The 14,514-nt window shown below is 35.7% G+C and overlaps 1 long non-coding RNA gene across 1 annotated transcript; it reads left to right on the top strand.

Moving 5' to 3' along the window:
* The first annotated feature begins 12,555 nt into the window (after nt 1-12,555).
* On the top strand, nt 12,556-14,303 carry LOC127838691 (uncharacterized). Its single transcript, XR_008029906.1, has 3 exons — nt 12,556-12,606; nt 13,350-13,441; nt 14,120-14,303. It is a non-coding gene; the product is annotated as an uncharacterized LOC127838691 (long non-coding RNA).
* The last annotated feature ends 211 nt before the right edge of the window (nt 14,304-14,514 follow it).

Here is a 14,514-nt window from a genome sequence, read left to right as displayed (position 1 = left end):
GTCGGACGTAAATGAAGAATAGTCGTACTTCTCAATTTACGACTTTGAAGACAAGTCGAGCGACTCGTTTGTCAGTGAGCGTTTCAGGAAGTTGTGCTCGATGCGTGTTTCCCGAGTATGACCTCGTACGTACGTCATATCCGGACAAGAGCTTCGACTACCGGAACGAACCTTGTATCTTTCCCGTGGACTGATATGTCTGACCGACGATACACTGGAGTGCGGACTTATATTCTGAAGGCAGAAAGAGGACTTTGTACCGGAGATTGAGTCCAACTCGGTTTTAATAGAAATGGTTTTAGGTTCCTCGGGCAGTTTGTGCCCAAACGCTGTGGCCAGTTGCCTGACGGTCATTGGTATCGGTATAGGGATCGGTACAGGAAGCGGAAATATCACTGGAAAGGGAAACATAATGGTGACGGGTGGCATGCCGGGAAGGGATTGAAAAGGGTTGCCAGCCGGTGCCGGAAACGGACCTGGAGGGACGCCATTTTGTAAGAAATGAGGAAAGTCGACGGGGAACAAGCTACTGGTACGCCTGTCCGGATGTGGTGAATTCCGATGTTCACGTCTGGGCGACACTGACGGTACGTGATTCACTTCTACTCTAGGAGGAGTCAAGAGTATCGGCGTTGCGGTCTGATCCGGTTTCGAATAGTGTTTCTCATTTGATTTTACTGCGCTGAATTTATGGGCGTCTTTGTTCTGATTTGTCGCCTGTGCGTATGCGGCCATCATCTGTCCGTATTGCATCATACCGGGCGGTAGGAAGCCTTGGAACTGCGCGTGTTGTAACCAAGGCGCCATACCCGCCATGAGTGGATGAAGAAGATGAGGGGGAATGCCCGCAGCCATAGCCTGTGTGGGCGAGGGCCGAACATCCGGCAGCTCAACACTAGACTTCTGATTGTCTTTAAGCGCCGATATCCGGTTTCTTTTTAAACATGAATCGTGTTTCGCCGGTTCATTGTGAGATTTTGACCGGTCTTCTGTCTCTTCTCGCGTGTGTACCTTCAACGACAAATCAAGATTCTGATCAGTCGCACTAGAGGTGGGCCGTCTTCCCTCATTTTCCGCTCAAGCCTCTCCCCCTCCCGCGCCGATGCCCTAGCCTCCGCGGCTCGACCTACTAACATAAGATCCGGAGTAATTCAAATCTCCCAAAACTACCGGTCACCCCTGGATCCCACGTAACTTTTACCGTCAGCCTTTCCCAATCTTCCAGACAGCTCCTGCGTCTCCTGACAAAACACACTCATCTTATGCTGATTCAAACACTTTTCACTACAGAACTGCAGCTGAGTTTCGCCGTCGGTGAATTCTACGTAGCTAAGCGCGTGCCGCACATGCTTGCACCAGTCACATGATTTGTTCTTCTTGAACGACGCCCGTCGGCACTTGGTGAAGCATTGCTCGCTGCAGAATTCCCGGATCCCCGACGACGTGTCGAGTTTCAGCTGATGGTTCGCAGATTTATGGCACCACAAACACTGCTTCTGGTCTGAGGACGCTTCGTCGATACTTCCGGTGTCTTTCTCGCCCGATTCAACTGAAATATTTCAATAAAGGCGTAAGTTCTAAATCTAAACACAACAATGACTAAACAACTATCAGTTGCGATACAATTTCACGAGAAACGCGTGATTATTTTTTTTGACATCATATCCTATTTTATATATGATCAGTTTTCGGTATTGTATTAATCAAAGCGAATCGGTATTGTATTAATCAAACCGAATGTTAATCCATCACAGAATTTCAGAACAAAAAAATCACCTACACAGTCAATGGTGATATATCGCAGCATGTCGGCAAAGGAAATGAATGGTAAGTTGGTAGCGATGTTGATTCGCTACTTTTATAAGAACGTGCAGTTTACAGTACATTGTCACTAAATTCTTCCAAACATTATCATCAGAGCATTTGGTGCCGCATAATAGCCCACAGGTTGTATCCTGCTTTGCCTGTATGAGTCAGACCGCGCTTTTATTGGAATCTGAGGTAAGATCTGCTAATTTCAAATACCGGCGCTTATGCGGAAAATGCAGAGTAAAGTTTTTTTCGGCCGTACGTAAATTGACAAGTCTCAAATAAAGAATGGACTTTTAACTGTTTACATTATTAAATTATCAAGAAAAATAGTATGAGCGTATACCAGTTTATTTGTTAAACTGGATGTTAATAAAATATTGATTAAATGGCTCATACCATCGCATAACAAAGAAGCAGTCAACACATGACCAACACATATGTACAATGTCTAAGGAAAATATCAGAAAACAGTTACAGACAACTAAGATAATAAAAAAAAACTCAAGTCGGATCCGAACCGAACCAGAATTGGATGACGCGGAACCGTACACTCAGATAATCACATGAATCCGATTTCTTCGTGTAATTTGGATAGCCGTTGCAGCATTAAATGTAACACAAACACACATATGTCCTTCATATAAGATACATTGACATTGTAATAATTAATGATAACAATAATGATTCAACTAATTGTCTCTTCATAACAACATTTCTTCTGTTAAAACTTATCTTAATATCTGTACGTGGAACATTGGAGGTCTTTTAAAATACCAGGATAATATAGATTTTCATAATTACATGTGTATCTCAACATTTGATTGTGTTGGATTAAACGAAACGTGGTCTGTCAAAGATAATATGTTTGATATTCATGGCTATACTCATTTATGTTATTCTCGACCTAAAAGACAGTCCGCTTACAGAGGTTCTGGAGGCGTGTCAGTTTATATAAAAGATATTCTTATTAATGATGGGCTTATTGAACGTATTTGTCATGATGTTACTGAATGTGTTGTCTTATTGTTTAAAGGCTCATTGTGTAAATTAAGATGACATTATTTTTGTTTTTGCCTATGTTTCACCTGAATACTCAACTTTGTATGATGGAAACGATAATAATGGTATTGATATTCTATGTACCAAAATAAATAATATTATTGCTGATTTTCCTAATACCGAATAATGTTTGGCTGGCGATCTAAATTCTAGGATCAAAGACTTCAACGATTTTATCCCAAAAGATGATCTGTCATTTATATTTGGGAATGATATTGATTACCCATCTGATAATTTTGCAATTCGAAGAAATTCTAAAGATGAACATTATAATATTTTTGGTTTATCACTTATAGAATTATGTTGTACATTTGATACCCATATTTTAAATGGTCGTCTTTTTAGTGATAAAGATGGACATTTTACATGTTTTGCTTATAAAGGTGCACATTACGTTGATCATATGATTGCGTCATCAAATTTATTGAAATATATTTCTGACTTTAAAATTAGTGATAAAGATAACTCTGATCACTTATTTGTCAATTATGTTTTGAATCAACACAACAAAATTATTCAACAAGCAATATTTATGATTCAAATGTGCGTTTATGGCAGAATTTTATTTGGAAAAATGATTTGAAAGACGATTTTTATAATAAATTTGTATAAATTTCCGATGTTTTAAAGAAAATCTAAGAAATCGTAATGATCGTACGTTTAGTTCGTTAATCTCTGATTTTATTAATGTATTTCAAAGTGCTGGGGAAAATATGAAGTCTAATTCTAAATATTTTACTTCTTCACAGCCTGAATGGTGGGATCATAAATGTAATATTGCTAAAATTAAAAAGTCACGAGCTTTACGATATTTTAGAATTACACATGATAGACAAGATCTAATAACATATTAGGCTAAAAAAAGTATTTTCAAATCTATATGTTCAAACAAAAAAGTCATATTATCTGAGAAAAAGCTTAATGATCTAGTTAGTTCCCGGAAAAAAATCTAAAATGTTTTGGAAAACTTTAAAAGGAAACCGTAAATATCAAGCAAATAATATAGATTATACTAAATGGCAAGATTATTTCAAAAAATTATTTATAAATAAAGAAAGCAATTCTCAAGAGCAAGATGACATCAGTTTTAAAACTATTCGATACGTTTGTAGTTGTATAAACGCACCCATTTGTAACCAAGAAATCATTGAAAGTATACGTCACTTGAAATATAATCGTTCAGGTGGCCCTGACGGAATTTGTGTTGAAATGTATAAATTTACTGTTAAAGATCTATTGCCTTTTTTAAATCCACTTTTTAATGAAATTTGTTATTCTGGTATTTTTCCTAATAATTGGGGCGAGAGTATAATTACTCCGCTACACAAAAAAATGATATATTAACGATCCTAATAAGTACCGTGGTATCTCACTTATAGAATCTATATGTAAAATCGTTTGTCATATATTAAGTAATGAATTGACCATATGGTGTAATACTTTTGGTGTTATAGATGAGTCACAGGCAGGGTTTAGAAAACAATATACATCATCAGATAAAAAATTTACATTAATGGAGCTCTGTCAAAAATTTTTATCGAAAAAAAGGGTCGTTTTTATTGTATTTTTGTAGATTTTGCAAAAGCATTCGACAGCATACAACATCAAAAACTGTGGAATGCTTTTGCAAGAAAAAATGTTAATGGTAAATTTTTGGTTATTCTTCAATCGATGTATAGCAAGTTAAAATCATGTGTTAAGGTTAATAACAGATTGACGGAATTTGTCCCATGTTATATTGGTACCAGGCAGGGCTGTATGGCCAGTCCCATATTTTTTTCCATTTTCATAAATGACTTAGTTACATATATGCACTCGAAATGTGATCATGGTATATATATGTCTCTGAAGATATAAATGAGTTAATTGCTTTAATGTTTGCTGACGATGTTCCCAGTTTCTCTGATACCATCATACGTCTGCAAAGGCAAATTAATCTAATTGAAACATTCTGTAAATATGTTGATATGAAAATCAATCTTAATAAAACAAAAATCATCGTATTTAGAAATGGTGGTGTTGTTAAAACATATTGTGGAGAAAACATTGAAATTGTCTCATCTTATAAATATCTTGGTGTTTATTTAACGCCAAAACTTCTTTGGTCAAAAACTCAAGAAATGTTAGCATCGCAAAGTATAAAATCAATTGCTTGTATATTTCGATATCAACGTAAATTTGGTCATTTAAGTTCTGAAGATATTTTTAAAGTTTTTTTAATGCCATGATTAAACCTATACTTTGTTACGGGTCCGAAATATGTGGCTATTCATATGTAGATAAAATTGAAAAAGTACAAATACAATTTTGTAAACAATATTGTAATTTACCGCAAAACACACCTGATATCTTAGCTTTAGGAGAATGTGGTAGACTTCCTTTATGTCAAATTGCATCAAGTTCTGGTTGAAAATCACCCGTATGGAAAATCATAGATACCCGAACCAGTGTTATAAAATGTTAAAAGAGTTAGATGATGCAGGTAGAAGGACATGGGCTAGACATATCAGAGAATTACTATTTAGTTATGGATTTGGTTATGTTTGGTTTGCTCAAGGTGTTGGTCATGAAGACAATTTTATACATCTGTTCAAAACACGATTACAAGATTGTTATCTTCAAGTATAGAAATCAAAAATTGATAATTTTCCTAAAGCATTGCATTATAGATTTTTTTTAACTGATTTTTACTGTGAACCATATCTAAATATAAATTTGTCTTTTGTTTTAAGAAAAACTTTGTCAAGTTTTCGTTGCTCAGCGCATGATCTCATGATTGAGAAAGGTCGACATTAATGAATAGATAGACATTTACGATTTTGTCCATTATGTGTAAAAAATAATATAAGCGTAGTTGAAGCGTAGGATTGCATTATCGTTTACTGAGTATTTCATTTATCCATGAAACATGAATTCTTCATTGCTTAAGACTCAGAACATGCATACTGAACAACAGAAGTTGTTTACAATTTTACGTTGATATTATATTGAGTTATCGCTACAAATCGCTTGATTCTCATTTTTCGATCTAATTTTAAACACCCCACTAAATAACAAATTCAAGTGATCAACTGCATTTCCACAGCGATGATTTAAGGTTTGGTTTAAGCTATTTTCTTTTCATACAGAACACGCGAAAAGGTAAGCATACGTTGATCTTCGCAAATAGGTTGGCGGTTTAAATCAGGAAACGTACTTTATAAACACAACACTTGAACAAACATTGCACCTCTATAAATTAATGAACGCTTTTTATACGGGCTAACATCCATTGTAAAATGAGCAATAGTATGCGTGAACAAGCAGAACGAAGATATATACTCTCAAGTTTCAGTCGAAGTGTAGCATGCATCTGTGTTCGATGTCACTTGTGTCAGACTACGCCTGGTACAAGACAAGACAAGTCAAGACAATTTATTTTGTAAAAAAAGGCCACCGGCCCAAAAAACAATATGCAGACAAGTCATATTTTACATGCATGAGTTGTGAATAGTTTTATGTTTATACCTTTCGCATTAACATATATATAAATAATACAATTTTCTTCAATGCCATATCATTATTTGCTTTCATTAGATTAATAACATATACTTCTTCTCTGTTTCCAGTATACCAAGAAAAAGGTGAATGTTACGTTCTTCGTGAAATTAAGAACAATGAAAACTACATGAAATTCATTTTTGATGACACATGTATTTTCCACATTAAGACAATTTATACAATATCGAAGATCATGATCTATACCAAGATGTCGTCCAGTTTCAATAAAAAACATGTGGTTGTAACATCTGAACTTTGCAAACGCTTTTTTCTTAAGAAGAATGGTATTTAAAGTGAAATATATTTTTCTGGTTCAAGCAATTATTTATACATTCTATATGTTTCACATCTAGACGAGTCCTATAAACTCCCTGACCATTATTGCGTTTTACAACAAAAAGGCGATCTTTTAACAGTTGTAAAAATACATCAACATTGCCAACATCCTGATAAACCCAGACATAACCAAATCCATAATTAAATAACATATTTTTTACAAAAGTAGCCCAATTTGTCCTTCCGATTTCATTCTGGCTTTTCAACATTTTATAAAAGTTTTGGGGATATCTATACAATGGCATGTGAATAAGTGTACACACTTGATATGATATTCTACACTTAATTCTAATCTACCAACCTCCCCTAGGGCCATGTAATTGTTTGATGACCTATTCAAACCAATACAATCTTTGCAAAATGGAACCTGGACTTGTTCTATATTTTCAGAAAAAGTATGACCCCAAATTTCAGCCCCGTATAAAAGGATCGGCTTAACCATTGAATCAAAAAGTTTTAAATACTCTTCAATGTCAAATTTTCCAAAATAGCCTTGGTAACTTTTTATGGCATAAATAGATTTTAAGCCTACATTGCCAACTTAGCTTTAGCCTTGGACCAACTTTATTTTGGAGTAAACAGTACACCCATGTACGTGTACACTGACGTAACATTTACATTATTTCCATTATAGAACCAATTTTCAAATGACCGCAATGGATCACCATTTCTAAATAAAATTACGGTTTTATTTTCATTTACAGTCATGCCACTTATTTGACAAAAATCAGATATACTATTTAATTGACGCTGTAGTTCAATAGCCGTTTCAGAGCAACTCGCAACATCTTCGGCAAATAATGTACATTGTATATTTGGTATATCTTCCGTAATGAAAATTCCGTGACGCAGGTAATGGGATAACTCATTAATGAATAAATTAACAAGAGATGTGTTTGTCAGAAACACAATGCCCCCAACTGCGCCGCTTTGGAAAAAATAACCTTTGACCTTGAAGGATGACCTTGAACTTTCACCACTCAAAATGTGCAGCTCCATGAGATGCACATGCATTATTATTTTTTTGACCTTTGACCGTGAAGGATAACCGTGACCTTTCACCACTCAAAATGTGCAGCTTCATGAGATACACATGCATGCCAAATATCAAGTTGCTTTCTTCAATATTGCCAAAGTTATGACCAACGTTAAAGTTTTCGAACAGACAAACAGACGGACGGATGGTCAAAATTTGTGTGCGTATGGAAAGGCCTTGTCCATATACACATGCATAACAAATATGAAGGTTATATCTCAAGGGACATAAAAGTTATGAGCATTTTTCGAAACCTAAACGCAGATTTTGTACCTAAACGCATAACCTAACTTCAAGGTCAAGGTCAAAGGGGTCAAAATATTTGTGCTTATGGAAAGGCCTTGTCCATATACACATGCATACCAAATATGAAGGTTATATCTCAAGGGACATAGAAGTTATGAGCATTTTCGAAACCTTAACGCAGATTTCGAAACCTAAACGCAGACCCTTACTTTAAGGTCAAGGTCACAGGGGTCAAAATTTGTGTGCGTTTGGAAAGGCATTGTCCATTTACACATGCATACCAAATATGAAGGTTATATCTCAAGGGACATAGAAGATATGAGCATTTTTCGAAACCTAAACGCAGATTTTAAAACCTAAACGCAGACCCTTACTTCAAGGTCAAGGTCCCAGGGGTCAAAATTTTTGCCTGTATAGAAAGGCCTTGTCCATATACACATGCATAACAGATATGAAGGTTTTATCTCAAGGGACATATAAGTTATGGGCATTTTTTCGAAACCTAAACGCAGATTTTGAAACCTAAACGCAGACCCTAACTTCAAGGTCAAGGTCACAGGGGTCAAAATATTTGTGCTTATGGAAAGGCCTCGTCTGTATTCACATGCATACCAAATATGAAGGTTATATCTCAAGGGACATAGAAGTTATGAGCATTTTTCGAAACCTAAACGCAGATTTCGAAACCTAAACGCAGACCCTTACTTCAAGGTCAAGGTCACAGGGATCAAAATTTGTGTGCGTATGGAAAGGCCTTGTCCATATACACATGCATACCAAATATGAAGGTTATATCTCAAGGGACATAAAAGTTATGAGCATGTTTCGAAACCTAAACGCAAAGTGTGACGGAATTTCAGAAGGACAGACTATATGCCACCCTACTTACATCCCCTTGCCTTTTGCCAATGTTACAGTTAAAATCAGTGGTGACATTGTTATTTATAACCCGCACGCGACTCCGTAAATTGAGTACATAGAGACAAGGACATTATAAAGTTTTCCTTTTAAACCTATTTTTTGCATTATGTCAAATAGTTTATAGTGCAATATACCATCATAGGCCTTTTGAAAATCAACGTATAAGACATAAAACCTTCCTCCTGGTTTAGTTATATATTTGTGTACCATGCTTTGTAATACGAATATGTAATTAATTGTAGAATAACCTCTCCTAAAGCGTGATTGCGACTTATCTAATTTACCAAAGTATTCGGCCCAATTACACAATCGAGAATTTACAATATTTCCAAAAAAATTATACATTACATTTATCAAAGAAATACCTCTATAATTTGTCGGTTCCAGTTAAGAACCGCATCTGTGTAAGGGAACAATAATGCTTTCGCTCCACATGTCAGAAAATACCCCTGTATTAAGAATATAATTAAAAAGAGATCAAAATACTGGACATATAACTTTAGCCGTGTTTTTATAACACTCTACCCCGATACCATCAAACTCCTGCGCCCTTCCCATGTTTAATTTATTAATATTTCTCATTATTTCGTCTCGTGTAATAGGACTATCTAGAACTTAATCATATTCAGGTAATGCAGCTTCTTCAGAAGTTCCAATCAAGAGCATATTTTCGCGAAATAATAATTGATAAAAATAATTTAACCAATCACTTTGTTTGATTTGTTGCTGATAACTAGTATGCGAAGATTTTTTATAATGCATTTTTAATTGTTTGCCAATTTATGTTTATATTAGGGCCTTGATCCACTTCCTTGTCAATACCACTTTCCGCCTCGCCCTCCGAATGAAAGTCCGTCTCCGATTGGCTATCCTCCTGTGTTTCATGGTCAGGTGATACATTGCTTGCTACACGCTGCAATCCATGTTGACCATTTTGCTGACGATCAGCGTTGCGTGACGGTTCCAACTGTCCATCTTGTCTCGCTCAATGACTACGGCGCGAATTATCCGGTTGAAAGTTTTGCTGGTGTCGATCCGCGCTATGTGCACGTGAATTTCCTATACGCTCGACCGATTGTGTAGCTTCATTAAACGTGTACACGTCTCCGTGTGTAAGCGACAATTCTCTTTTGTGTAATTGGACTCTTTCCGTAAAGACCTCTCGCACTGAGAATTGCGATTGTGCATTTAGAGTTTGACGCGCTCTTTTAAGAATCGACTCTCGGTCCTTCTATTTAGCTATCATTGGGCAGTTGTCCGATCGCTGACTTCCAACCCTATGAGCCCTCTCAATCACAACAGCATGCATAGCTGTCAGTCCAAGTGTGCTTCAAATAAAGTGTCGCACCGTCTATACTTCGTCGTAATGGTTTATATCGAGTTGCATGACATGAATACATAAACGACCAATATAGTTTACTTTTCGTTTAAATCAATGAAGTACATAAAGGCACACGTGTGATTCATCTAACTTAATAAACGGATCTACGTCTAAAATACACATTAAGAAGCAAAAACGTATAAAAAGGTACAGTTATATTATAGCATGCATCCGTGTGCGCTGTAATTTGTGTCTGGATCCGCCTGGTACAAAATGTATTTCGTCATGCAGATAAGCTGCAAGTTTCAGCAACCAATACGGTTTTACTTTTCATAAAGTGCAAGGTAGAACATAATGGCACACATGTGACAAATCCAATTTATATCACGGATCTACATTCACAATTTACATTACCGATGTTGACGTGGAAGAACGTTAAATTGTTGTTTGGGGGCCCACTTAATTGATATCAAAGCACTGAAAGAGTTAACAGAGTGCCACCACGATATACATAAACCTTTTTATTGAACGTGTCAAGTAAATTCATTCAGTTATTTATTCTTATGCATGATATTGGCTTGTAAGATTAATATAAACAACAAAATAACTTTAAAAAATATGTTACGCAGACTAACCAAAATAGTACCTATATTACCAGATTAAACACTCACTTGCAGATGTGGGATGACCTCAAGACTATTGACGCTCAGGAATATTCTTTGCTTTATTCGAAAACGAGTAATTCACTTCATACAAATACATAAAATCACCAACACTAAGATAAGAAGACTGTTAGAAAACGTATTGGCTTTATTCGTTAATACGCTGATTCCGCCTCATATTTTGCCGACACAGTCGCACAGCATTGTTAATTACAGAGCATCCTATAGGTATAATGATTGGATGCATATTAAATGATATTGTTGTGTTTGTGAGCTGTACCTAGTGTATCAAATCGTTAAGAAACATGCCACTAATCGTTAAGAAACATGCCACTAAGCCATTAATTAGAAAGGTAATATTGCCATATATTAGCATATATTGGGATTACACTGTGAATAAATGTATTCGACAGCCATTGTCTGTAAACAAAATTGGCAATAAACGATATCCATCAGTTCAATACATGGTATACTCGAATCAGTGTTAGAAGGTACACTGTTTCAACCAAAAAGCAAACATAAAAAATACAATTGCGTCTTTAATCTCATGAATCATTTTCACGAATAAGGACGTATTTAGATATGTGCTTATAGTATACAAACGTATGGTGTAAATGCTGACAAGCTATACACACTGCGGGTGATGCGCGTTGCTACGCGCTGTCGTTTTCACATCCTGCTTATCGAGATGTCTCCAATTTATAAAATCGTTCGTTTGTTTATACATCGTGGCGTTCGCGCATCCTGTTTGATTTTTTCAATACCGCGTCCTTAAAGTAGGTTACAGCGTTGTGAAATATCTCGTACGGCCCGAACGTAATGCACTGGACGGGCCTGCGTTCATTGACGTGCATGCAACAGAGCGTGAAGGGCGATTGACCAATCAGATACAGCTTGTATTTATATTGAACGCCTATTCGGCGAATTATACACGAAGTTAAATGTTTTGTGGTTAATTAAGGAGTGATCAAAGAAGAAAGTATCAAAGACGTAGGTATAAAACGATTGGATGTCGTTCTGTTGTCAAACTGCCTTCACTACCATTTGCTAAGTAAGGAAACCTTAAAGAAGAATTTACAACATGAACACCATCGCCATTGTTGCTTGTCTCGTTTTGGGATGTATTGCCATTTCTGAAGCTCGTAAGTACAATACACCGCACCTCAGTCAGGTCTCAATGGACAGTTTACAAATTTGGGGCTGGTTTTTTACTGTTATAATAGACTTTTAATACGGGCATTTCTCCGCTTGATAAACAACTATGTATTTATGTATTTATGTATTTATGTATTTATGTATTTATGTATTTATGTATTTATGTATTTATGTATTTATGTATTTATATATTTATGTATTTATGTATTTATGTATTTATGTTTTTATGTATTTATGTATTTATGTATTTATGTATTTATGTATTTATGTATTTATGTATTTATGTATTTATGTATTTATGTATTTATGTATTTATGTATTTATCTATTTATGCATTTATGCATGTATGCATGTATGCATGTATGCATTTATGCATTCATGCATTTATGCATTTATGTATTTGTGTATTTATGTATGTGTGTATACAGTTTCGTGTTAAAATAAAACCTAACATGTTATTTTTACAGAAAATTACTACGGAGGTCGCCCAAGGCCCACTAGACCCATTCCTAAAATCGGTAAGTAAATGTATTAATATCTCGTACTTTGTTAAGTTTAAAATAATAATAAAAATGACCTACCGTCTTTCGATTTAAAAAAATTCCTATCTATTGTGCATTTTTATTTTTTAATTTATTTTATTCATTGTCATTTTGGATGAAAAGTAAATCAGGATCCATTTGGGATGTATTTCGGTCGTAAATTACCCGAAACGACTTTGATAAAAACAACAATTTATGCAAGTAGTGTTACATCTTCGGTTACGCACGTAGACCCATTCAATCTCTTTATGCTAATACTGTATAACGTAATGCTCAGTCAGTCGTGGGTATCCCACGATGCTGTTGCTTGTTCTAGCGGTATAATTACTGCTGTATATAGTGTTTTACTAACAACATAACTGTCTGGTTAGCACAGTCGTTGGTACACGCGCTTTTCACATAGGCGCAAACGGAATCACTCCCCGCTCCCGGTGCTTGTAGGCTTGGTGTGTGGTGATTATACCGGACGGGCGGCGTTTTTTTCCAGTTACACCGGCTCCCCCAAAAGCACTAGACCACAGCAAAATTTAATATCGTTTAATAAAAACGAAATAGCTGGAAATCGCAGCTATTACTCAAAACTCGTCCCAACTTTCGTGATTTAAGTATGTTAATTATTTAGGAGTGCTGGGACACACATTATGCAGCCTCATCCGCGACCGGACCACAAAATTCGAAAAACACGCACGTTTTGTTTAAAACTGTATTTCCTTTTGCAGGTTATTGCCGTGATTACCAAGGTAACTACGTTGCTCCTGGATCCTCATACTACGACGGATGCAACACTTGCCGCTGTGGAGGTAACGGTATGGTGAGTGGAGTTCATGCACACGTTTTCTTCATTGTTTATATTAAAAGGTTTACCAGAGATAGTCAATGTATCATAGTTATACCGATAATTAAAAAATATGATAACATATACAAATAAACGAATGAATGTATCAAACATTGAATGGGATTATTGAACTCATAAATAATGAGTAAATAAATAAATGACCGAATTATAGTTCATGAAGATGATATAGGAATGAAGGAATTAAAGTACCTGTAGAAGGTGTAGAGGCCACAGGTCAATTAAAGTTAAGATAATAAGTGTAAGGTGGAAGTACCAATGCCATTACCATATTTTGACGGTAGTTTATTTATTGTATTAACATCTATATATGTATACAAAAAGTCCCATGAAGTTGTAAGCAAGAACACTCTTAAGTTCTACTTCATAGTGGGACCGTAGTCTAGGGGTAGGATGCTGGTCTAGGAATCGGAAGGTCCCACGGAATGTTTCTGAGCAAAATAATTAATCCCACGATTGCTCTCTCAGCGGTATAAGTGGGTACCTGTGAGGGAAATAAGCCAAAGTGCGCCGAATGTTAACGGACTACTTATATTTCAATGATCGGGGGATTAATGTCAAAGTCGGTTGACGCTGAGTCTAGTATGATACTCAGACTATTTACCTATGCCATAACCTTTACCTTTCGTTTCACAGCCCGACATATGCACTCTTCGCTTCTGTGGTCCATAAAACGGGCTAAGCAACAGAACCGGCCGACCTTTGGGACAAGTCTATTGCAGAAAGAAACCAAAAATTGGAACAGTTGCTTTATCTTCATTTGTTTGTTATAATCCATTCCTATGTTAAGTGTAATACATACGTTTTGAATCGAATACATTGTGTGAAATATTGTGCATGTTGTTGTTATTGTCGGTATTATATTAAACCTTATTAACTTAATGACATTAAGTTTATGTGGACGATTTCAATTTAAAGTAACCAACAGATAATTTACAATAACGTGTAAAAATAACACAACAAATAAAACAAATACCTTGTTGCTTTATTTAATTACTACAACGGGTCTAACAAAATTGACGAATACTTTT

This window comes from Dreissena polymorpha, chromosome 7 (genome assembly GCF_020536995.1).
Source record: "Dreissena polymorpha isolate Duluth1 chromosome 7, UMN_Dpol_1.0, whole genome shotgun sequence".
NCBI lineage: Eukaryota > Metazoa > Mollusca > Bivalvia > Myida > Dreissenidae > Dreissena > Dreissena polymorpha.
The sequence above is the reverse complement of the archived record's forward strand: the minus strand, read 5'-3'. Positions and strand labels throughout refer to the sequence as shown.